Source organism: Sander vitreus, unplaced genomic scaffold (assembly GCF_031162955.1).
Source record: "Sander vitreus isolate 19-12246 unplaced genomic scaffold, sanVit1 ctg539_0, whole genome shotgun sequence".
In the NCBI taxonomy this organism is placed as follows: domain Eukaryota; kingdom Metazoa; phylum Chordata; class Actinopteri; order Perciformes; family Percidae; genus Sander; species Sander vitreus.
The window spans coordinates 1-21,267 of record NW_027595638.1 but is presented as its reverse complement, the minus strand read 5'-3'; the positions used below and the strand labels follow the sequence as shown (position 1 = coordinate 21,267).

At 43.0% G+C, this 21,267-nt stretch overlaps 7 non-coding genes and 6 pseudogenes across 7 annotated transcripts; all 13 read right to left on the bottom strand.

Annotated features, from left to right (window-relative positions):
• Nucleotides 1-85: 85 nt before the first annotated feature.
• LOC144514303 (5S ribosomal RNA) lies at nucleotides 86-204 on the bottom strand (annotated as a pseudogene).
• A 4,235-nt stretch (nucleotides 205-4,439) lies between these two features.
• Nucleotides 4,440-4,559, bottom strand: LOC144514308 (5S ribosomal RNA). The gene has a single exon (XR_013501309.1). It is a non-coding gene; the product is annotated as a 5S ribosomal RNA (ribosomal RNA).
• An 870-nt stretch (nucleotides 4,560-5,429) lies between these two features.
• Nucleotides 5,430-5,547, bottom strand: LOC144514315 (5S ribosomal RNA). The gene has a single exon (XR_013501311.1). It is a non-coding gene; the product is annotated as a 5S ribosomal RNA (ribosomal RNA).
• Nucleotides 5,548-6,420: 873 nt separating this feature from the next.
• Nucleotides 6,421-6,537, bottom strand: LOC144514302 (5S ribosomal RNA; annotated as a pseudogene).
• An 873-nt stretch (nucleotides 6,538-7,410) lies between these two features.
• On the bottom strand, nucleotides 7,411-7,529 carry LOC144514300 (5S ribosomal RNA). Its single transcript, XR_013501307.1, has one exon. It is a non-coding gene; the product is annotated as a 5S ribosomal RNA (ribosomal RNA).
• Nucleotides 7,530-8,404: 875 nt separating this feature from the next.
• Nucleotides 8,405-8,527, bottom strand: LOC144514305 (5S ribosomal RNA; annotated as a pseudogene).
• An 873-nt stretch (nucleotides 8,528-9,400) lies between these two features.
• Nucleotides 9,401-9,519, bottom strand: LOC144514299 (5S ribosomal RNA). Its single transcript, XR_013501306.1, has one exon. It is a non-coding gene; the product is annotated as a 5S ribosomal RNA (ribosomal RNA).
• An 873-nt stretch (nucleotides 9,520-10,392) lies between these two features.
• LOC144514301 (5S ribosomal RNA) lies at nucleotides 10,393-10,510 on the bottom strand. The gene has a single exon (XR_013501308.1). It is a non-coding gene; the product is annotated as a 5S ribosomal RNA (ribosomal RNA).
• An 871-nt stretch (nucleotides 10,511-11,381) lies between these two features.
• On the bottom strand, nucleotides 11,382-11,499 carry LOC144514312 (5S ribosomal RNA; annotated as a pseudogene).
• An 848-nt stretch (nucleotides 11,500-12,347) lies between these two features.
• Nucleotides 12,348-12,466, bottom strand: LOC144514298 (5S ribosomal RNA). Its single transcript, XR_013501305.1, has one exon. It is a non-coding gene; the product is annotated as a 5S ribosomal RNA (ribosomal RNA).
• Nucleotides 12,467-19,189: 6,723 nt separating this feature from the next.
• On the bottom strand, nucleotides 19,190-19,309 carry LOC144514306 (5S ribosomal RNA; annotated as a pseudogene).
• Nucleotides 19,310-20,175: 866 nt separating this feature from the next.
• Nucleotides 20,176-20,293, bottom strand: LOC144514316 (5S ribosomal RNA). Its single transcript, XR_013501312.1, has one exon. It is a non-coding gene; the product is annotated as a 5S ribosomal RNA (ribosomal RNA).
• An 874-nt stretch (nucleotides 20,294-21,167) lies between these two features.
• Nucleotides 21,168-21,267, bottom strand: LOC144514310 (5S ribosomal RNA; annotated as a pseudogene; the record flags this gene model as incomplete).

Here is a 21,267-nt window from a genome sequence, read left to right as displayed (position 1 = left end):
GCATCTAGTGAGCTCAGAAAATGAAGACAGTGTTTTGCTTTGCTTCATTTGACCATTACTAGCGCCCTCTGCTGACGGAAAAGAAAAAGCACAGCACCGGGTATTCCCAGGCGGTCTCCCATCCAAGTACTGACCCAGCCCGACCCTGCTTAGCTTCCTAGATCAGACGAGATCGGGCGTGTTCAGGGTGGTATGGCCGTAAGCGCGTGTACCAACTGAAAACAAGCTATTTAAAGACGATGAACCCCAGAGGTTCTCAAAACTGTTGAAGACGCAGTTTGGGGTTGAGGAGTACTCAACTACATGTAATCACACTAGTAGTGCACCTATACATTTTGCAGTAGCTCTCTGGTAGTTCAACTACATTCATCTTCGAACCAACAAGTTGAATTGCTTTTTTTGCTCTCTTTTTTTCGGTACTGTAAGTAACACTGCTGTATTTTTAAGCATTCTTTCATTTGTTTTGTTCCATATTTATTCATTCATTTAGCCTGTTGCTATATGTATTCTTCCATCCATCCATCCATCTTCATCCGCTTATCCGGGGTCTGGTCGCGGGGGTAGCAGCTCCAGCAGGGGACCCCAATCTTCCCTTTCCCGGGCCACATTAACCAGCTCCTACTGGGGGATCAGGCGTTCCCAGGCCAGGTTAGAGATATAATCCCTCCACCTAGTCCTGGGTCTCCCCGAGGCCTCCTCCCAGCTGGGCGTGCCTGGAACACCTCCCTAGGGAGCGCCCAGGGGGCATCCTTACCAGATGCCGAACCACCTCAACTGGCTCCTTTCGGCGCAAAGGAGCAGCGGCTCTACTCCGAGCTCCTCACGGATAACTGAGCTTCTCACCCTATCTCTAAGGGAGCGCCAGCTACCCTCCTGAGGAAACCCATTTCGGCCGCTTGTACCCTGGATCTTGTTCTTTCGGTCATGACCTAGCCTTCATGACCATAGGTGAGGTAGGAACAAAAACTGACCGGTAGATTGAGAGCTTTGCCTTCTGGCTCAGCTCTCTTTTTCAGTCTAGCAGTGCGATAAATTGAATGTAATACCGCACCTGCTGTGCCGATTCTCCGACCAATCTCCCGCTCCATTGTCCCCTCACTCGCGAACAAGACCCCAAGGTACTTGAACTCCCTTCACTTGGGGTAAGGACTCATTCCCTACCTGGAGAAGGCACTCCATCGGTTTCCTGCTGAGAACCATGGCCTCCGATTTAGAGGTGCTGATCCTCATCCCAGCCGCTTCACACTCGGCTGCGAACCGATCCAGTGAGTGCTGAAGGTCACAGGCCGATGATGCCATCAGGACCACATCATCTGCAAAAAGCAGCGATGAGATCCCCAGCCCACGAACTGCAACCCCTCTCCACCCCGACTACGCCTCGATATCCTGTCCATAAATACTACAAACAGGATTGGTGACAAAGCGCAGCCCTGGCGGAGGCCAACTCTCACCTGAAAGCGAGTCCGACTTACTGCCGAGAACCCGGACACAGCTCTCGCTTTGGTCGTACAGAGGTGGATGGCCCTGAGAGGGACCCCCCTCACCCTGTACTCCCGCAGCACCTCCCACAGTATCTCCCGGGGCACCCGGTCATACGCCTTCTCCAGATCCACAAAACACATGTAGACTGGTTGGGCATACTCCCAGGCTCCCTCAGGATCCCTTGCGAGAGTAAAGATCTGGTCCGTTGTTCCACGACCAGGACGGAATCCGCATTGTTCCTCTTCAACCTGAGATTCGACTATCGACCCGAACCCTCCTTTCCAGCACCTTGGAGTAGACTTTACCGGGAGGCTGAGAAGTGTGATACCCCTGTAATTGGCACACACCCTCTGGTCCCCCTTTTTTAAAAGGGAACCACCACCCCGGTCTGCCACTCCTTAGGCACCGTCCCAGACTTCCACGCAATGTTGAAGGCGTGTCAGCCAAGACAACCCCTCCACACCCAGAGCTTTAAGCATTTCTGGACGGATCTCATCAATTCCTGGGGCTTTGCCACTGTGGAGTTGTTTAACTACCTCAGCAACCTCCACCAGGGAAATTGATGCCAATCCCCCCTCATCCTCCAGCTCTGCCTCTACCATAGAGGCGTATTAGTCGGTTTAGGAGTTCCTCAAAGTGCTCCTTCCACCGCCCTATTACCTCCTCAGTTGAGGTCAACAGCGTCCCATCCTTACTGTACACAGCTTGGATGGTTCTCCCTTCCCCCTCCTGAGGTGGCGAGCGGTTTTCAGAAGTACCTTGGTGCCGACCCGAAAAGTCCTTCTCCATGTCTTCTCGAACTTCTCCCACACACGCTGCTTTGCCTCTTTCACGGCAGAGGCTGCAGCCCTTCGAGCCCCTCGGTGCCTTGCAACTGCCTCCCGGAGTCGTCTGGGATAACATATCCCGGAAAGACTCCTTCTTCAATCGGACGGCTTCCCTGACCACCGGTGTCCACCACGGTGTTCGTGGGTTACCGCCCCTTGAGGCACCTAAGACCCTAAGACCACAGCTCCTCACCGCAGCTTCAGCAATGGAAACTTTGAACATTGTCCACTCAGGTTCAATGCCCCCCAGCCTCCACAGGGATGCACGAAAAGCTCCGCCCGGAGGTGTGAGTTGAAAGTCTGTCGGACAGGGGCCTCCTCAGAGCGTTCCCAATTTACCCGCACTACCCGTTTGGGCTTACCAGGTCTGTCCAGAGTCTTCCCCCACCCCTGACCCAACTCACCACCAGATGGTGATCGGTTGACAGCTCCGCCCCTCTCTTCACCCGAGTGTCCAAAACATATGGCCTCAGATCAGATGAAACGATTATAAAATCGATCATTGACCTTTGGCCTAGGGTGCTCTGGTACCAAGTACACTTATGAGCATCCCTATGTTCGAACATGGTGTTCGTTATAGACAATCCATGACTAGCACAGAAGTCCAACAACAAACAACCACTCTGGTTTAGATCAGGGAGGCCGTTCCTCCCAATCACGCCTCTCCATGTGTCTCCATCATTGCCCACGTGCGCGTTGAAGTCCCCCAGCAGAACTATGGAGTCCCCGACTGGAGCCCCATGCAGGACTCCACTCAAGGTCTCCAAGAAGGCCGAATACTCTGAACTCTTGTTTGGTGCATATGCACAAACAACAGTCAGAGTTTTTCCCCCCCCACAACCCGCAGGCGTAGGGAGGCGACCCTCTCGTCCACCGGGTTAAACTCCAACGTAGCGGCGCTCAGCCGGGGGCTTGTGAGTATCCCCACACCCGCCCGGCGCCTCACACCCTGGGCAACTCCGGAGAAGAAAAGAGTCAACCCCTATCCAGGAGTATGGTTCCAGAACCAAGACTGTGCGTAGAGGTAAGCCCCACCAGATCTAACCGGTGGCGCTCCACCTCCCGCACAAGTTCGGCTCCTTCCCCCCACAGAGAGGTGACATTCCACGTCCCCAGAGCCAGCCTCTGCTGCCCGGGTCTGGTCCGTCGAGGCCCCTGACCTTCACTGCCACCCATGTGGCAGCGCACCGACAGCGGTTCCTCCCACAGGTGGTGGGCCCATGGGATGGAGGGATGTCCGCCACGTAGCTTTTTCGGGCTGTGCCCGAGCCGGGCTCCGTGGCAAACCCCGGCCACCAGGCGCTCGCTGACGAGCCCTCCATCTGGGCCTGGCTCAGGCGGGGGCCCCGGGCTTCCTCCGGGCAGGGTCACTTCATCCCTTCCTCGATTTTTCATAGGATTTTTGAACCATTCTTTGTCTGGCCCCTCACCTGAGACCACTTTGCCTTGGGAGACCCTACCAGGAGCACAAAGCTCCAGACAACACAGCCCTCAGGTTCATAGGGACACACAAACCTCTCCACCACGATAAGGTGATGGTTCCCGGAGAAGTATATGTATTCTTACATGTATGTATTTCCATGTTTATTTTTTCATTACTGTAATTATTTCTCAATTCTTTTGAACTTTACCTTTACTCAGACTTGAGTGACTTGTCGTCTTCCGTAAATTTGCATGATCCAAAATGTAGATATCTTTGATTTCAAAACTATCCAGATCGGCACAATCTTGAAGAACAAGAACAAAGAATTCATGGTCAAAGTGCATGAACTCCTACTTGAATTGTTGAACACTGTGAGGTTGTTTATTTTAGTTTTAATTAAAGATGTTGCTTCCAAAAAAAAGTTGCATCCTCCGTACAGTTTCCTTGTCAGCTCTGTCTCCAGCAAAGGAGGAGTAGCGCCCTCTGGCGATGGTGAAATGAAGCTTTGCAAACCACTGTCTTTATTTTCTAAGCTCACTAGATGGCAATCTCTGTTCAAAGAAAAGGGTTAAAGGAATGGCAATTCAGTGTGTTTTCAACCCTTTGTTGAACAGAAAGTGGCATCTAGTGAGCTCAGAAAAATGAAGACAGTGTTTGCTTTAGCTTCATTTGACCATTACTAGCGCCCTCTGCTGACGGAAAAGAAAAACTTACAGCACCGGGTATTCCCAGGCGGTCTCCCATCCAAGTACTGACCCGGCCCGACCCTGCTTAGCTTCCGAGATCGGGACGAGATCGGGCGTGTTCAGGGTGGTATGGCCGTAAGCGAGTGTACCAAGTGAAAACAAGCTATTTAAAGACGATGAACCCCAGAGGTTCTCAAAACTGTTGAAGACGCAGTTTGGGGTTGAGGAGTACTCAACTACATGTAATCACACTAGTAGTGCACCTATACATTTTGCAGTAGCTCTCTGGTAGTTCAACTACATTCATCTTGAACCAACAAGTTGAATTGCTTTTTGCTCTCTTTTTTTCGGTACTGTAATTAACACTGCTGTATTTTTAAGCATTCTTTCATTTGTTTTGTTCCATATTTATTCATTCATTTAGCCTGTTGCTATATGTATTCTTACATGTATGTATTTCCATGTTTATTTTTTTCATTACTGTAATTATTTCTCAATTCTTTTGAACTTTACCTTTACTCAGACTTGAGTGACTTGTCGATCTTCCGTAAATTTGCATGATCCAAAATGTAGATATCTTTGATTTCAAAACTATCCAGATCGGCACAATCTTGAAGAACAAGAACAAAGAATTCATGGTCAAAGTGCATGAACTCCTACTTGAATTGTTGAACACTGTGAGGTTGTTTATTTTAGTTTTAATTAAAGATGTTGCTTCCAAAAAAAAAGTTGCATCCTCCGTACAGTTTCCTTGTCAGCTCTGTCTCCAGCAAAGGAGGAGTAGCGCCCTCTGGCGATAATTGAAATGAAGCTTTGCAAACCACTGTCTTTATTTTCTAAGCTCACTAGATGGCAATCTCTGTTCAAAGAAAAGGGTTAAAGGAATGGCAATTCAGTGTGTTTTCAGCCCTTTGTTGAACAGAAAGTGGCATCTAGTGAGCTCAGAAAAATGAAGACAGTGTTTGCTGCTTCATTGACCATTACTAGCGCCCTCTGCTGACGGAAAGAAAAAGCTTACAGCACCGGGTATTCCCAGGCGGTCTCCCATCCAAGTACTGACCCGGCCCGACCCTGCTTAGCTTCCGAGATCGGACGAGATCGGGCGTGTTCAGGGTGGTATGGCCGTAGCGAGTGTACCAAGTGAAAACAAGCTATTTAAAGACGATGAACCCCAGAGGTTCTCAAAACTGTTGAAGACGCAGTTTGGGGTTGAGGAGTACTCAACTACATGTAATCACACTAGTAGTGCACCTATACATTTTGCAGTAGCTCTCTGGTAGTTCAACTACATTCATCTTCGAACCAACAAGTTGAATTGCTTTTTTGCTCTCTTTTTTTCGGTACTGTAATTAACACTGCTGTATTTTTAAGCATTCTTTCATTTGTTTTGTTCCATATTTATTCATTCATTTAGCCTGTTGCTATATGTATTCTTACATGTATGTATTTCCATGTTTATTTTTTTCATTACTGTAATTATTTCTCAATTCTTTTGAACTTTACCTTTACTCAGACTTGAGTGACTTGTCGTCTTCCGTAAATTTGCATGATCCAAAATGTAGATATCTTTGATTTCAAAACTATCCAGATCGGCACAATCTTGAAGAACAAGAACAAAGAATTCATGGTCAAAGTGCATGAACTCCTACTTGAATTGTTGAACACTGTGAGGTTGTTTATTTTAGTTTTAATTAAAGATGTTGCTTCCAAAAAAAAAGTTGCATCCTCCGTACAGTTTCCTTGTCAGCTCTGTCTCCAGCAAAGGAGGAGTAGCGCCCTCTGGCGATGGTGAAATGAAGCTTTGCAAACCACTGTCTTTATTTTCTAAGCTCACTAGATGGCAATCTCTGTTCAAAGAAAGGGTTAAAGGAATGGCAATTCAGTGTGTTTTCAACCCTTTGTTGAACAGAAAGTGGCATCTAGTGAGCTCAGAAAAATGAAGACAGTGTTTTGCTTTGCTTCATTTGACCATTACTAGCGCCCTCTGCTGACGGAAAGAAAAAGCTTACAGCACCGGGTATTCCCAGGCGGTCTCCCATCCAAGTACTGACCCGGCCCGACCCTGCTAGCTTCCGAGATCGGACGAGATCGGGCGTGTTCAGGGTGGTATGGCCGTAGCGAGTGTACCAAGTGAAAACAAGCTATTTAAAGACGATGAACCCCAGAGGTTCTCAAAACTGTTGAAAGACGCAGTTTGGGGTTGAGGAGTACTCAACTACATGTAATCACACTAGTAGTGCACCTATACATTTTGCAGTAGCTCTCTGGTAGTTCAACTACATTCATCTTCGAACCAACAAGTTGAATTGCTTTTTTTGCTCTCTTTTTTTCGGTACTGTAATTAACACTGCTGTATTTTTAAGCATTCTTTCATTTGTTTTGTTCCATATTTATTCATTCATTTAGCCTGTTGCTATATGTATTCTTACATGTATGTATTTCCATGTTTATTTTTTCATTACTGTAATTATTTCTCAATTCTTTTGAACTTTACCTTTACTCAGACTTGAGTGACTTGTCGTCTTCCGTAAATTTGCATGATCCAAAATGTAGATATCTTTGATTTCAAAACTATCCAGATCGGCACAATCTTGAAGAACAAGAACAAAGAATTCATGGTCAAAGTGCATGAACTCCTACTTGAATTGTTGAACACTGTGAGGTTGTTTATTTTAGTTTTAATTAAAGATGTTGCTTCCAAAAAAAAAGTTGCATCCTCCGTACAGTTTCCTTGTCAGCTCTGTCTCCAGCAAAGGAGGAGTAGCGCCCTCTGGCGATGGTGAAATGAAGCTTTGCAAACCACTGTCTTTATTTTCTAAGCTCACTAGATGGCAATCTCTGTTCAAAGAAAAGGGTTAAAGGAATGGCAATTCAGTGTGTTTTCAACCCTTTGTTGAACAGAAAGTGGCATCTAGTGAGCTCAAAAATGAAGACAGTGTTTTGCTTTAGCTTCATTGACCATTACTAGCGCCCTCTGCTGACGGAAAGAAAAAGCTTACAGCACCGGGTATTCCCAGGCGGTCTCCCATCCAAGTACTGACCCGGCCCGACCCTGCTTAGCTTCCGAGATCGGACGAGATCGGGCGTGTTCAGGAGTGGTATGGCCGTAGCGAGTGTACCAAGTGAAAACAAGCTATTTAAAGGCGATGAACCCCAGAGGTTCTCAAAACTGTTGAAGGCGCAGTTTGGGGTTGAGGAGTACTCAACTACATGTAATCACACTAGTAGTGCACCTATACATTTTGCAGTAGCTCTCTGGTAGTTCAACTACATTCATCTTCGAACCAACAAGTTGAATTGCTTTTTTGCTCTCTTTTTTTCGGTACTGTAATTAACACTGCTGTATTTTTAAGCATTCTTTCATTTGTTTTGTTCCATATTTATTCATTCATTTAGCCTGTTGCTATATGTATTCTTACATGTATGTATTTCCATGTTTATTTTTTTCATTACTGTAATTATTTCTCAATTCTTTTGAACTTTACCTTTACTCAGACTTGAGTGACTTGTAGATCTTCCGTAAATTTGCATGATCCAAAATGTAGATATCTTTGATTTCAAAACTATCCAGATCGGCACAATCTTGAAGAACAAGAACAAAGAATTCATGGTCAAAGTGCATGAACTCCTACTTGAATTGTTGAACACTGTGAGGTTGTTTATTTTAGTTTTAATTAAAGATGTTGCTTCCAAAAAAAAAGTTGCATCCTCCGTACAGTTTCCTTGTCAGCTCTGTCTCCAGCAAAGGAGGAGTAGCGCCCTCTGGCGATGGTGAAATGAAGCTTTGCAAACCACTGTCTTTATTTTCTAAGCTCACTAGATGGCAATCTCTGTTCAAAGAAAAGGGTTAAAGGAATGGCAATTCAGTGTGTTTTCAACCCTTTGTTGAACAGAAAGTGGCATCTAGTGAGCTCAGAAAAATGAAGACAGTGTTTTGCTGCTTCATTTGACCATTACTAGCGCCCTCTGCTGACAGGAAAAGAAAAAGCTTACAGCACCGGGTATTCCCAGGCGGTCTCCCATCCAAGTACTGACCCGGCCCGACCCTGCTTAGCTTCCGAGATCGGGACCGAGATCGGGCGTGTTCAGGAGTGAGTATGGCCGTAAGCGAGTGTACCAAGTGAAAACAAGCTATTTAAAGACGATGAACCCCAGAGGTTCTCAAAACTGTTGAAGACGCAGTTTGGGGTTGAGGAGTACTCAACTACATGTAATCACACTAGTAGTGCACCTATACATTTTGCAGTAGCTCTCTGGTAGTTCAACTACATTCATCTTCGAACCAACAAGTTGAATTGCTTTTTTTGCTCTTTTTTTCGGTACTGTAATTAACACTGCTGTATTTTTAAGCATTCTTTCATTTGTTTTGTTCCATATTTATTCATTCATTTAGCCTGTTGCTATATGTATTCTTACATGTATGTATTTCCATGTTTATTTTTTCATTACTGTAATTATTTCTCAATTCTTTTGAACTTTACCTTTACTCAGACTTGAGTGACTTGTAGATCTTCCGTAAATTTGCATGATCCAAAATGTAGATATCTTTGATTTCAAAACTATCCAGATCGGCACAATCTTGAAGAACAAGAACAAAGAATTCATGGTCAAAGTGCATGAACTCCTACTTGAATTGTTGAACACTGTGAGGTTGTTTTATTTTAGTTTTAATTAAAGATGTTGCTTCCAAAAAAAAGTTGCATCCTCCGTACAGTTTCCTTGTCAGCTCTGTCTCCAGCAAAGGAGGAGTAGCGCCCTCTGGCGATAATTGAAATGAAGCTTTGCAAACCACTGTCTTTATTTTCTAAGCTCACTAGATGGCAATCTCTGTTCAAAGAAAAGGGTTAAAGGAATGGCAATTCAGTGTGTTTTCAACCCTTTGTTGAACAGAAAGTGGCATCTAGTGAGCTCAGAAAAATGAAGACAGTGTTTTGCTGCTTCATTTGACCATTACTAGCGCCCTCTGCTGACGGAAAAGAAAAAGCTTACAGCACCGGGTATTCCCAGGCGGTCTCCCATCCAAGTACTGACCCGGCCCGACCCTGCTTAGCTTCCGAGATCGGACGAGATCGGGCGTGTTCAGGAGTGGTATGGCCGTAGCGAGTGTACCAAGTGAAAACAAGCTATTTAAAGACGATGAACCCCAGAGGTTCTCAAAACTGTTGAAGACGCAGTTTGGGGTTGAGGAGTACTCAACTACATGTAATCACACTAGTAGTGCACCTATACATTTTGCAGTAGCTCTCTGGTAGTTCAACTACATTCATCTTCGAACCAACAAGTTGAATTGCTTTTTTGCTCTCTTTTTTTCGGTACTGTAATTAACACTGCTGTATTTTTAAGCATTCTTTCATTTGTTTTGTTCCATATTTATTCATTCATTTAGCCTGTTGCTATATGTATTCTTACATGTATGTATTTCCATGTTTATTTTTTCATTACTGTAATTATTTCTCAATTCTTTTGAACTTTACCTTTACTCAGACTTGAGTGACTTGTAGATCTTCCGTAAATTTGCATGATCCAAAATGTAGATATCTTTGATTTCAAAACTATCCAGATCGGCACAATCTTGAAGAACAAGAACAAAGAATTCATGGTCAAAGTGCATGAACTCCTACTTGAATTGTTGAACACTGTGAGGTTGTTTATTTTAGTTTTAATTAAAGATGTTGCTTCCAAAAAAAAAGTTGCATCCTCCGTACAGTTTCCTTGTCAGCTCTGTCTCCAGCAAAGGAGGAGTAGCGCCCTCTGGCGATAATTGAAATGAAGCTTTGCAAACCACTGTCTTTATTTTCTAAGCTCACTAGATGGCAATCTCTGTTCAAAGAAAAGGGTTAAAGGAATGGCAATTCAGTGTGTTTTCAACCCTTTGTTGAACAGAAAGTGGCATCTAGTGAGCTCAGAAAAATGAAGACAGTGTTTGCTTTGCTTCATTTGACCATTACTAGCGCCCTCTGCTGACGGAAAGAAAAACTTACAGCACCGGGTATTCCCAGGCGGTCTCCCATCAAGTACTGACCCGGCCCGACCCTGCTTAGCTTCCGAGATCGGACGAGATCGGGCGTGTTCAGGGTGGTATGGCCGTAGCGAGTGTACCAAGTGAAAACAAGCTATTTAAAGGCGATGAACCCCAGAGGTTCTCAAAACTGTTGAAGACGCAGTTTGGGGTTGAGGAGTACTCAACTACATGTAATCACACTAGTAGTGCACCTATACATTTTGCAGTAGCTCTCTGGTAGTTCAACTACATTCATCTTCGAACCAACAAGTTGAATTGCTTTTTTGCTCTCTTTTTTTCGGTACTGTAATTAACACTGCTGTATTTTTAAGCATTCTTTCATTTTGTTTTGTTCCATATTTATTCATTCATTTAGCCTGTTGCTATATGTATTCTTACATGTATGTATTTCCATGTTTATTTTTTTCATTACTGTAATTATTTCTCAATTCTTTTGAACTTTACCTTTACTCAGACTTGAGTGACTTGTAGTCTTCCGTAAATTTGCATGATCCAAAATGTAGATATCTTTGATTTCAAAACTATCAGATCGGCACAGTCTTGAAGAACAAGAACAAAGAATTCATGGTCAAAGTGCATGAACTCCTACTTGAATTGTTGAACACTGTGAGGTTGTTTATTTTAGTTTTAATTAAAGATGTTGCTTCCAAAAAAAAGTTGCATCCTCCGTACAGTTTCCTTGTCAGCTCTGTCTCCAGCAAAGGAGGAGTAGCGCCCTCTAGCGATAATTGAAATGAAGCTTTGCAAACCACTGTCTTTATTTTCTAAGCTCACTAGATGGCAATCTCTGTTCAAAGAAAAGGGTTAAAGGAATGGCAATTCAGTGTGTTTTCAGCCCTTTGTTGAACAGAAAGTGGCATCTAGTGAGCTCAGACTGAGAGACAGTGTTTGCTTTGCTTCATTTGACCATTACTAGCGCCCTCTGCTGACGAGGAAAGAAAAGCTTACAGCACCGGGTATTCCCAGGCGGTCTCCCATCCAAGTACTGAGCCCGGCCCGGCCCTGCTTAGCTTCGAGATCGGACGAGATCGGGGCGTGTTCAGGTGGTATGGCCGTAGCGAGTGTAACAAGTGAAAACAAGCTATTTAAAGGCGATGAACCCCAGAGGTTCTCAAAACTGTTGAAGAGCGCGGTTTGGGGTTGAGAGTACTCAACTACATGTAATCACACTAGTAGTGCACCTATACATTTTGCAGTAGCTCTCTGGTAGTTCAACTACATTCATCTTGAACCAACAAGTTGAATTGCTTTTTGCTCTCTTTTTTTCGGTACTGTAATTAACACTGCTGTATTTTTAAGCATTCTTTCATTTGTTTTTGTTCATATTTATTCATTCATTTAGCCTGTTGCTATATGTATTCTTACATATGTATTTCCATGTTTATTTTTCATTACTGTAATTATTTCTCAATTCTTTTGAACTTTACCTTTACTCAGACTTGAGTGACTTGTCGTCTTCCGTAAATTTGCATGATCCAAAATGTAGATATCTTTGATTTCAAAACTATCCAGATCGGCACAATCTTGAAGAACAAGAACAAAAGAATTCATGGTCAAAGTGCATGAACTCCTACTTGAATTGTTGAACACTGTGAGGTTGTTTATTTTAGTTTTAATTAAAGATGTTGCTTCCAGTTGCATCCTCGTACAGTTTCCTTGTCAGCTCTGTCTCCAGCAAAGGAGGGTAGCGCCCTCTGGCGATGGTGAAATGAAGCTTTGCAAACCACTGTCTTTATTTTTCTAAGCTCACTAGATGGCAATCTCTGTTCAAGAAAAGGGTTAAAGGAATGGCAATTCAGTGTGTTTTCAACCCTTTGTTGAACAGAAAGTGGCATCTGAGTGAGCTCAAATGAAGACAGTGTTTGCTTTGCTCATTGACCATTACTAGTCCCTCTGCTGACGGAAGAAAAACACAGCACCGGGTATTCCCAGGCGGTCTCCCATCCAAGTACTGACCCGGCCCGACCCTGCTTAGCTTCCGAGATCGGACGAGACCGGGCGTGTTCAGGGTGGTATGGCCGTAGCGAGCGTACCAAGTGACAAACAAAGCTATTTCAAGGCAGATGAACCCAGAGGTTCTCAAAACTGTTGGCGCAGTTTGGGGTTGAGGAGTACTCAGCTACATGTAATCCCACTAGTAGTGCACCTATACATTTTGCAGTAGCTCTCTGGTAGTTCAACCCCATTCATCTTGAACCAACAAGTTGAATTGCTTTTTGCTCGCTTTTTTTTCGGTACTGTAATTAACACTGCTGTATTTTTAAGCATTCTTTCATTTGTTTTTGTTCCATATTTATTCATTCATTTTAGCCTGTTGCTATATGTATTCTTACATGTATGTATTTCCATGTTTATTTTTTCATTACTGTAGTATTTCTCAATTCTTTTGAACTTTACCTGCTCAGACTTGAGTGACTTGTCGTCTTCACCGTAAATTTGCATGATCCAAAATGTAGATATCTTTGATTTTCAAAACTATCCAGATCGGCACAATCTTGAAGAACAAGAACAAAGAATTTCATGGTCCAAAGGGTCGTGAACTCCCTACTTGGTGTTGAACACTGTGAGGTTGTTTATTTTGGTTTTAATTAAAGATGTTGCTTCCAAAAAAAAAAGTTGCATCCTCCGTACAGTTCCTTGTCAGCTCTGTCTCCAGCAAAGGAGGTGGCAGCCCTCTGGCGATGGTGAAATGAAGCTTGCAAACCTGTCTTTATTTTTCTAAGCTCACTAGATGGCAATCTCTGTTCAAAAGGAGTTAAAGGAATGGCAATTCAGTGTGTTTCAACCCTTTGTTGAGCAGAAAGTGGCATCTGGTGAGCTCGAAAAGCTGAGACAGTGTTTTGCTGCTTCATTGACCACTAGCGCCCTGCTGACGGAGAAAGAAAAGCTTGCTTGCAGGTATTCCCAGGCAGTCTCCATCAGAGTACTGACCCGGCCCAGCCCTGCTTAGCTTCCGAGAGATCGGGCGTGTTCAGGGTGGTATGGCCGTAGCGAGTGTACCAAGTGAAAACAAGCTATTTAAAGGCGATGAACAGAGGGAGTTCTCAAAACTGTTGAAGACGCAGTTTGGGGTTGAGGAGTACTCAACTACATGTAATCACACTAGTAGTGCACCTATACATTTTGCAGTAGCTCTCTGGTAGTTCAACTACATTCATCTTGAACCAACAAGTTGAATTGCTTTTTGCTCTCTTTTTTGGTACTGTAATTAACACTGCTGTATTTTTAAGCATTCTTTCATTTGTTTTGTTCCATATTTATTCATTCATTTTAGCCTGTTGCTATATGTATTCTTACATGTATGTATTTCCATGTTTATTTTTCATTACTGTAATTATTTCTCAATTCTTTTGAACTTTACCTTTACTCAGACTTGAGTGACTTGTCGTCTTCCTTAAATTTGCATGATCCAAAATGTAGATATCTTTGATTTCAAAACTATCAGATCAGGCTGCAATCTTGAAGAACAAGAACAAAGAATTCATGGTCAAAGTGCATGAACTTCCCTACTTGAGTGTTGAACACTGGGAGGTTGTTTATTTTCGGTTTTGAATTAAAGATGTTGCTTCAAAAAAAGATTTATCCTCCATGCAGACTTCACTTGTCAGCTCTGTCTCCAGCAAAGGAGGTAAGCGCCTGCGGCGATGGTGAAATGAAGCTTTGCAAACCCTTTGTCTTTATTTTCTAAGCTCACTAGATGGCAATCTGTTCAAAGAAAAGAGGTTAAAGGAATGGCAATTCAGTGTGTTTTCAACCCTTTGTTGAACAGAAAGTGGCTGAGCTCAAGCAGTGTTTGCTGCTCATTTGATATCACTAACAGCTCATTGTGATGGAAAGAAGACGCTTTGAATTTCTGGCGGTTCTATCAGATGCTGACCAGTAGAATATAACAACACTGGATGGACCGGATCTGATGATAGAGTGGTGACAGCTAGCGGCGTATAGTGAGCTAGACTATTGAGGCGATGGACTGAGGTTCTGATCTTGAAGAGAGCCGCAGTTTGGGGTTGAGGAGTACTCAACTACATGTAATCACACTAGTAGTGCACCTGCTGCAGTAGCTCTCTGGTGGTTCTTCACATTCATCTTGAACCAACAAAGTTGAATTGCTTTTTTGCTCTCTTTTTTTGATTACTGTAATTAACACTGTACTGCTGTATTTTTAAGCATTCTTTCATTTTGTTTTGTTCCATATTTATTCATTCATTTTAGCCTGTTGCTATGTATTCTTACATGTATGTATTTCCATGTTTATTTTTCTATTACTGTTTAATTATTTCTCTTAATTCTTTTGAACTTTACCTTTACTCAGACTTGGAGTGACCCAGCGTAAGTCTTCAGTAAATTTGCATGGTCCAAAATGTAGATATCTTTGGTTCCAAAACCATCAGATCGGCATGCAATCTTGAAAGAACAAGAACAAAGGAATTCTGTGGTCAAAGTGCATGAACTCCTCGCAGAATTGTTGGACTGCACAGATGGTTGTTTATTTTAGTTTTACTTAAGATGTTGCCTCCAGTTGCATCCCTCCGTACAGTTTTCCTTGTCAGCTCTGTCTCCAGCAAGGAGGAGTAGCGCCCTCTGGCGATGGTGAAATGAAGCTTTGCAAACCACTGTCCTTTTATTTTCTAGCTCACTAGATGGCAATCTCTGTTCAAAGAAAGGGTTAAGGGAATGGCAATTCAGTGTGTTTTTCAGCCCTTTGTTGAACAGAAAGAAGTGGCTATCAGATGAAACTCAGAAAGCTCAGGGCAGTCGCTAACTGCTTTCGACTGACCATGCCTAGCGCTGCTGACGGAAAGAAAGCTTACAGCACGGTGTGTTCCCAGGCGGTCTCAGCATCAAGTACAGGCCGGCCCGACCCTGCTTGGCTTCCGAGAGATCGGCGCGATGTCTCAGGGTGTTCAGAAGTGTGCTGCCGTCTGCGAGTGTACCAAGTGAAAGCTCAAGCTATTTAAAAGGCTGATGAGACAGAGGTTCTCAAAACTGTTGAAGGAACGCATGATGGGGTTGAGGAGTACTCATTCACATGTCAGCTCCACACTAGTGGTGCTACCTACATTTTGCAGTGGCTCTCTGGTAGTTCAACTACATTCATCTTCGAACAACGAGTTTTGAATTGCTTTTTTGCTCTCTCTGTTACTGTAATTAACACTGCTGTATTTTTAAGCATTCTATTTATGTGTTCCATATTTATTCATTCATTTTCAGCCTGTTGCTATATGTATTCTTACATGTATGTATTTCCATGTTTATTTTTCATTACTGTAATTATTTCTCAATTCTTTTGAACTTTACCTTTACTCAGACTTGAGTGACTTGTAGTCTTCCGTAAATTTGCATGATCCAAATATGTAGATATCTTTTGATTTCAAACTATCAGATCGACTACAATCTTGAAGAAACAAGAACAAAATTCATGGTCAAAGTGCATGAACTCCTACTTGAATTGTTGAACACTGTGAGTTGTTTATTTTTAGTTTTAATTAAGATGTTGCTTCCAGTTGCATCCTCCGTACAGTTTCCTTGTCAGCTCTGTCTCCAGCAAAGGAGGAGTAGCGCCCTCTGGCGATGGTGAAATGAAGCTTTGCAAACCACTGTCTTTATTTTCTAAGCTCACAGATGGCAATCTCTGTTCAAAAGAAAAGGGTTAAAGGAATGGCAATTCAGTGTGTGTTTCAACCCCTTTGTTGAACAGAAAGTGGCATCTAGTGAGCTCAGAAAAATGAAGACAGTGTTTTACTGCTTCATTGACCATTACTAGCGCCCTCTGCTGACGGAAAGAAAAGCTTACAGCACAGGTATTCCCAGGCGGTCTCCCATCCAAGTACTGACCCATTGACCCTGTAGCTTCCGAGTCGGTCGAATCGGGCGTGTTCAGAGTGGTATGGCCGTCAGCGAGTGTACCAAGTGAAAAACCAGCTATTTAAAGGCGATGAACCCAGAGGTTCTCAAAACTGTTGAAAGCGTAGTTTGGGGTTGAGGTACTCAACTACATCTGTAATCACACTAGTAGTGCACCTATACATTTCAGTAGCTCTCTGATGAGTTCAACTACATTCATCTTCGAACCAACAAGTTGAATTGCTTTTTTTTGCTCTCTTTTTTTCGGTACTGTAATTAACACTGCTGTATTTTTAAGCATTCTTTCTCATTTTGTTTTGTTCCATATTTATTCATTCATTTAGCCTGTTGCTATATGTATTCTTACATGTATGTATTTCCATGTTTATTTTTTCCATTACTGTAATTATTTCTCAATTCTTTTGAGTACCTTTACTCAGACTTGGGTGACTTGTAGATCTTCCAGTAAATTTGCATAGATCCAAAATGTAGATATCTTTGATTTCAAAACTATCAGATCGGCACAATCTTGAAGAACAAGAACAAAGAATTCATGGTCAAAGGGTCATGAACTCCTACTTGGTGTTGAACACTGTGAGGTTGTTTATTTTTAGTTTTAATTAAAGATGTTGCTTCCAAAGTTGCATCCTCCGTACAGTTTCCTTGTCAGCTCTGTCTCCAGCAAAGGAGGAGTAGCGCCTCTGGCGATGGTCGAAATGAAGCTTTGCAAACCACTATCTTTATTTTCTAAAGCTCACTAGATGGCAATCTCTGTTCAAAAGGGTTAAAAGGAATGGCAATTCAGTGTGTTTTCCACTTGTTGAACAGAAAGTGGCATCTAGTGAGCTCCAGAAAAATGAAGACAGTGTTTTGCATTGCTTCATTTTGACCATTACTAGCGCCCTCTGCTGGCGAGAAAGAAAACACAGCACCGGGTATTCCAGGCGGGTCTCCCATCCAAGTGCTGACCCGGCCGACCCTGCTTAGCTTCCGAGATCTGTCTGAGATCGGGCGTGTTCAGGAGTGGTATGGCCCGTAGCGAGTGTACCAAGTGAAAACAAGCTATTTAAAGGCGATGAACCCCAGGGTTCTCAAAACTGTTGAAAGGCATGGTCGGGGTTTGAGAGTGACTCAACTACATGTAATCACACTAGTAGTGCACCTATACATTTTGCAGTAGCTCTCTGTTAGTTCAACTACATTCATCATCGAACCAACAAGTTGGATTGCTTTTTTGCTCTCTTTTTCATTTCGGTGCTGCTTAATCTGACACTGCTGTCGTCTTTAAGCATTCGATCACAGCTCGTTCCATATGTATTCTGCAATTTACTCTGTTGCTATATGTATCACCTACATGTATGTATTTCCCATGTTTATTTTTTCATTACTGTAATGATGCTCTCAATTCTTTTGGAACTTTACCTTTACTCAAGACTTGAGTGACTTGTGGAGTCTTCCGTAAATTTGCATGATCCAACATGCTAGATATCTTTGATTTCAAAACTATCAGATCGGCACAATCTTGAAAGAACAAGGACAAAGAATTCATGAGTCAAAGTGCATGAGCTCCTACTTGGGTGTTGAACACTGTGAGGTTGTTTTACTGGTTTTCCAATTAAAGGTAGTGGCCTACCAGGCAAGTTGCATCACTCCAGTACAGTTTCCTTGTCAGCTCTGTCTCCAGCAAAGAGGAGGAGTAGGCGCCCTCTGGCGGTGGTGAAAGCGTGAAGCTTGCACGACCCTGTGCTATATTTCAGCTCACTAGATGGCGATCTCTGTTCAAAGGGTTAAGGAGACTGGCAAATCGGTGTGATCAACACCTTTGTTGAACAGAAAGTGGCATCTGAGTGATCAACTGAGAAGACAGTGTTTCTTTCGCTTCATTGACCGGCTGCTAGCATCCCTCTGCTGACGGAAGAAAAGCACAGCGCCCGGTGTATTCCCAGGCGGTCTCATCCAGTACAGACCCGGCCCGACCCTGCTTAGCTTCGAGATCGGCGAATGAGTCGGGGCGTGTTCAGGGTGAGTATGGCCGTAGCGAAGTGTGCCGAGTGAAAACAAGCTATTTAAAGACGATGAACCCCAGAGGTTCATGCAAAACTCTTGGAGAACGCAGTTTGAGGCGAGGAGTACTCAACTACATGTAATCACACTAGTAGTGCACCTACACACATTTTGCAGTAGCTCTCTGGTAGTTCAACTACATTTCAATCTTCGAACCAACAAGTTGAGATTGCTGCTCCTCTGGTGTATATTAACACCTGCTGTATTTTTAAAGCATTCTTTCATTTGTTTTGTTCCATATTTATTCATTCATTTAGCCTGTTGCTATATGTATTCTTACATGTATGTATTTCCATGTTTATTTTTTTCATTACCTGTAATTATTTCTCAATTCTTTTGAACTTTACCTTTACTCAGACTTGAGTGACTTGTCGTCTTCCGTAAATTTGCATGATCCAAAATGTAGATATCTTTGATTTCAAAACTATCCAGATCGGCACAATCTTGAAGAACAAGAACAAAGAATTCATGGTCAAAGTGCATGAACTCCTACTTGAATTGTTGAACACTGTGAGGTTGTTTATTTTAGTTTTAATTAAAGATGTTGCTTCAAAAAAAGTTGCATCCTCCGTACAGTTTCCTTGTCAGCTCTGTCTCCAGCAAAGGAGGAGTAGCGCCCTCTGGCGATGGTGAAATGAAGCTTTGCAAACCACTGTCTTTATTTTTCTAAGCTCACTAGATGGCAATCTCTGTTCAAAGAAAAGGGGTTAAAGGAATGGCAATTCAGTGTGTTTTCAACCCTTTGTTGAACAGAAAGTGGCATCTAGTGAGCTCAGACATGAGACAGTGTTTTGCTTTGCTTCGATTGACCATTACTAGCGCCCTCTGCTGACGGAAAGAAAAAGCACAGCACCGGGTATTCCCAGGCGGTCTCCCATCCAAGTACTGACCCGGCCCGACCCTGCTCAGCTTCCGAGATCGGACGAGATCGGGCGTGTTCAGGAGTGGTATGGCCGTAGCGAGTGTACCAAGTGAAAACAAGCTATTTAAAGACGATGAACCCCAGAGGTTCTCAAAACTGTTGAAGACGCAGTTTGGGGTTGAGGAGTACTCAACTACATGTAATCACACTAGTAGTGCACCTATACATTTTGCAGTAGCTCTCTGGTAGTTCAACTACATTCATCTTCGAACCAACAAGTTGAATTGCTTTTTTGCTCTTTTTTTTCGGTACTGTAATTAACACTGCTGTATTTTTTAAGCATTCTTTCATTTGTTTTGTTCCATATTTATTCATTCATTTAGCCTGTTGCTATATGTATTCTTACATGTATGTATTTCCATGTTTATTTTTTTCATTACTGTAATTATTTCTCAATTCTTTTGAACTTTACCTTTACTCAGACTTGAGTGACTTGTAGATCTTCCGTAAATTTGCATGATCCAAAATGTAGATATCTTTGATTTCAAAACTATCAGATCGGCACAATCTTGAAGAACAAGAACAAAGAATTCATGGTCAAAGTGCATGAACTCCTACTTGAATTGTTGAACACTGTGAGGTTGTTTATTTTAGTTTTAATTAAAGATGTTGCTTCCAGTTGCATCCTCCGTACAGTTTCCTTGTCAGCTCTGTCTCCAGCAAAGGAGGAGTAGCGCCCTCTGGCGATGGTGAAATGAAGCTTTGCAAACCACTGTCTTTATTTTCTAAGCTCACTAGATGGCAATCTCTGTTCAAAGAAAAGGGTTAAAGGAATGGCAATTCAGTGTGTTTTCAACCCTTTGTTGAACAGAAAGTGGCATCTAGTGAGCTCAGAAAAATGAAGACAGTGTTTTGCTTTGCTTCATTTGACCATTACTAGCGCCCTCTGCTGACGGAAAAGAAAAAGCTTACAGCACCGGGTATTCCCAGGCGGTCTCCCATCCAAGTACTGACCCGGCCCGACCCTGCTTAGCTTCCGAGATCGGACGAGATCGGGCGTGTTCAGAGTGGTATGGCCGTAGCGAGTGTACCAAGTGAAAACAAGCTATTTAAAGACGATGAACCCCAGAGGTTCTCAAAACTGTTGAAGACGCAGTTTGGGGTTGAGAGTACTCAACTACATGTAATCACACTAGTAGTGCACCTATACATTTTGCAGTAGCTCTCTGGTAGTTCAACTACATTCATCTTCGAACCAACAAGTTGAATTGCTTTTTTTTGCTCTTTTTTTTCGGTACTGTAATTAACACTGCTGTATTTTTAAGCATTCTTTCATTTGTTTTGTTCCATATTTATTCATTCATTTAGCCTGTTGCTATATGTATTCTTACATGTATGTATTTCCATGTTTATTTTTTTCATTACTGTAATTATTTCTCAATTCTTTTGAACTTTACCTTTACTCAGACTTGAGTGACTTGTCGATCTTCCGTAAATTTGCATGATCCAAAATGTAGATATCTTTGATTTCAAAACTATCCAGATCGGCACAATCTTGAAGAACAAGAACAAAGAATTCATGGTCAAAGTGCATGAACTCCTACTTGAATTGTTGAACACTGTGAGGTTGTTTATTTTAGTTTTAATTAAAGATGTTGCTTCCAAAAAAGTTGCATCCTCCGTACAGTTTCCTTGTCAGCTCTGTCTCCAGCAAAGGAGGAGTAGCGCCCTCTGGCGATGGTGAAATGAAGCTTTGCAAACCACTGTCTTTATTTTTCTAAGCTCACTAGATGGCAATCTCTGTTCAAAGAAAAGGGTTAAAGGAATGGCAATTCAGTGTGTTTTCAACCCTTTGTTGAACAGAAAGTGGCATCTAGTGAGCTCAGAAAAATGAAGACAGTGTTTTTGCTGCTTCATTTGACCATTACTAGCGCCCTCTGCTGACGGAAAAAGAAAAAGCTTACAGCACCGGGTATTCCCAGGCGGTCTCCCATCCAAGTACTGACCCGGCCCGACCCTGCTTAGCTTCCGAGATCGGACGAGATCGGGCGTGTTCA